Consider the following 3,716-nt stretch of genomic DNA (forward strand, 5'->3'; position numbering starts at 1 on the left):
GAGTAAGGAACTTTCAAACACTAACTGCTCATATTTATAAATCCTGTCTGCTAGACAAGGCTGTTAGGTGTTTTCTGAGTAGCTCTTATGATGTGAAATTCTATCTGACACTTGCCCATAGAATACTAGCACCCAGCAGTGCTGTTTTAGTTAGAGGTCCATTGGCATTGCTGTTAAAATCCCAGTCTTTCATTTGTTTCAAGATTTTTATTACTTGCTGATTCTGACTCATTCACAAATACTATATACCCTTAGAACAGTATTTTGGTATTTCTGGCTCCAGTCCTCAATAAACTAGGAAGTTTAGAAGTACATGTTGCAACCCCTCACCTCCAAAAAAATAATAATAATACAAAACAAACAAAACCCACTTTTTGTCCTCAAAAATATTCCACTTTCATACTTTTCAACCTGCCAAGGCCCAAATGTAGGATACAGTGTGTAACAAACACCCAAAAAGAGGGACGCAAAAAATTATCCATGCAGGAAATTTAAAATGCTGTAGGCTTCATTCCTTTTGTAAATGACTCTCTCTATACCCTTGCTTTCATGATTCTCTATTTTAATGTAATTTTTCAACAATAAAAGTGATGGGGCACCAAATTTCTGTGAGATGTGGAGACAAGGCAGGTGAGGTAATATCTTTTATTGGACCAACTTCTGCTGGTGGAAGAGACAAGCTTTCAAGCTACACAGAGTTCTTCTTCAGGTCTGGGCAAGGTGCGCAGAGTAACAACATGGCTACAACAACAGCACAAACAATGGAAGATATTGAATTTTGCTGAACGAAATGGAAACTCCACAACATGTGAGATGTAGGTCATCTGGGGCTAAAAGGAGAGACAGTTGAGCGGTATGCCTCACTCGGCTCAGTCTGAGTTTAGGGTGTTGCTTTGGATCAGTTCTTATTTTAATTAGAACCTGTTAATATGATAATAAATAATGAAATTACCTTTGTGTAGCTGTCAGTGTCATCTTCCCAATCCTGACTTATTTCCTAAGGGCCAATTTGTGAATCATTTACTCACGTAGATGAGCAGTTACTCATCTGAATGATCTCATTGACTCCAGTGTTCATGGAAGCCAACTGGTGTTTGCCTGAATAAAGAAGGGGAAAATCTGAGTCAGAGCTTCAGGATCTGGCCCTATCAAATTACTTTAACATTAAACTCCTTGGGAGAGGGAAAACATCTGTGCCATTCACACCTATGATGACGTATAAATTGTTAATAATACCAGCAACATGATTACATCCAAAGAAGGAGATTTAGGGCCTGATCCAGAGTCTGCTGAAGTTAATGGGAATCTTTAGACTGATTTCAATGAGTTTTGGATCAGAGCCATAAAGAAGGAATAACCTAGAGAATCTAGCACTTTACAAGATGAACTATTGCTAGTAGTTGTAATATCAGTCTTCAGTATTTCATCACTCTGCACTGAGATAGGCTATCATTTATTATTCTGTGGGAGAAAAACCTTTATACATAAACTCTGGGAATATGACTGATTAAAATCAGTGTACTTAAAACATATTTGTAATAATTAATTAATTTAAAAAATTACAAACCAGTAAGAGAAGATAACTTTGCTGCTAAAACATTTCTTCTTCTATTAATTTTATTACTGTTGAATTCTTGCCAACCAGGAAACACCTAGAGGCTCATGTTTCACAACCACTACCGGAGAGGTGAAAAGGTAAAACATTCAGACTTAACAAATATTCATAGAGCAATGTCAAGCGGAAACAAGTTTAGCACCTAGCTCCTACTGGCTCAGCCACAGGAAAACAACTCCTTTTAAAAACTTACTTCGTACACAACTTCTGATAAAGTGTAAGAATTCTGGCTCAAGTCTGGGCTGTCCCAATATACAGGACACATATCCAATAAATCCAGTTGCCACATGAAGGTTTCCGGTAACTAGAATCCCTCTGTCTGTCTATCTGCTGGAAAACAAGACATGACTGAATTTTATTTAAAGAAACAGTTGACCAAATAGCTGCATTTTAATCATTAGGTGTAAAACTGTAATTTTCTAAAAAAAAAACCTGTTGGAGTAGAATAATAGTTAACCTTTCACAAAGCAAACCCTTTAATTAAGAATTATAAACATGTTCTGCAGGTCACAAATGCTATCCACCTATTACCATACTGACTGGACTTCTAAAAAGTGAATAATTCTGAGAATACTTGTCCAGAAAAGTTAGCTGTTTCTTTGCTACAGATCACCATTGTCTGACACTAGCAGAAGATTCAGATTGTAAAGACAAAGCCATCCTGACATTGCTCATGTTAGTGTTTTCTCATGTGTCTGCCAGGGACTAAATGTAGTTTTTTACTAGACCTTTCTCCTGCCAATTATCTCTCTTGAGCATTCTGTGTGTGCTGATGACTAGTAAAGGTGGATACAACTATAACCACCAAGGCTTAATTAACCAAAGAAATTGTCTACATATTCCATAAATCCTGGCCAGAACCCTGGCTCACCTATTATGCTGTTAAAGTCATGCCTTTCTCTTCCTATCTAGCACCATAGCCATATATGCATCCTGCACCAAAGTGTTCATTCTCATGACTCATAGTGACAAAAATGAGTACACCATTACATTCATTAAATGCATTTGAAATATTCCTGTGTAATAGCTAACACCAGCAGCACCACAAGAAGGGACTGTGTTTTAAAAAATCCAAGGCCAGATCCTGTGCACGAATGCAGTTAAAAGTACCAGCATCACCCTCTTTGCAGCTAGTACCACACAATCCTCCTGGCCAACACTGGCACAAAAGCAAGCAGATAAACCTTGAAAGGATATGGTCATATATTGAACCCTGATTGAAGTGGCTTTGAAAGAAAAAGGCTTAAAACATCCAAAAAATTTCCTGTAGCGCCAGCCTAACTCTTCCTTACCCCAAAAACTTCTCCAACGCTCTTCCTAACAGAATCAAAGGACCAGTGAATGGTCATGCTCTTTAGTATGTTATCCTATTTACACTCATCCAAGCAAAGAACAGAATCCAATACCATGACCAATCAGTAAGGTGACCAATCACACAATGATGAACACAATTCTTGAGCAATCTGTAGTCTGCAATTTGTTTGCAGAAAACATTCACTGAATTACTTTGAATCATGAACAAATTAATAAAAAATGAAATCTATTCACAAATAATTCATAGAACTGCAAATGGTGAAATTCATTGGACAAACTACCTGCTGTAAATAGTTCATCCATTTCCAAAATGTGTGTATATACATTGTGCCTATTATTTATATACATGTGTGTATACATTATGTATCTATATATACACACACACACAAATCATGCAGAAAGACGGAGCCTAATTGCTCTATTGTCTTCCACCTTGTGAAGTCTTTTATGTCAGTGCAAAGTGAATGCAAAACACTATACCATCAGAATTCACATTGATGCATTTTGCACACACCATGCACAAATGTAGCTGACCAGAAATATATTGTTCATACAGTCAGCCTACTTTAACTATCCATGAGTAGATAAAGGATATATTCAAAATTAATTCTTAAACTATAAATAGGAAATGAAAGATGAAAAATATCAAACCGTGATTTACTATGCTGAAGAGATTTTAGTGTTACATATAAGGAGAGTTTATACTTTGTTATAATTTGTTAACATCTGGACACATCATTTTTCATCATATACTTTGAATGGGAGAAAGATACACTTTATAAGAATC

The 3,716-nt window shown here is 36.4% G+C and overlaps 1 long non-coding RNA gene across 1 annotated transcript; it reads right to left on the minus strand.

Annotated features, from left to right (window-relative positions):
- Positions 1-667: 667 nt before the first annotated feature.
- On the minus strand, positions 668-1,941 carry LOC128832532 (uncharacterized). Its single transcript, XR_008443996.1, has 3 exons — positions 1,809-1,941; positions 1,029-1,098; positions 668-921 (listed from the first exon to the last, which is right to left on the minus strand). It is a non-coding gene; the product is annotated as an uncharacterized LOC128832532 (long non-coding RNA).
- Between the last annotated feature and the right edge of the window lie 1,775 nt (positions 1,942-3,716).

The sequence above is a fragment of the Malaclemys terrapin genome, chromosome 2 (genome assembly GCF_027887155.1).
Source record: "Malaclemys terrapin pileata isolate rMalTer1 chromosome 2, rMalTer1.hap1, whole genome shotgun sequence".
Lineage (NCBI taxonomy): Eukaryota > Metazoa > Chordata > Testudines > Emydidae > Malaclemys > Malaclemys terrapin.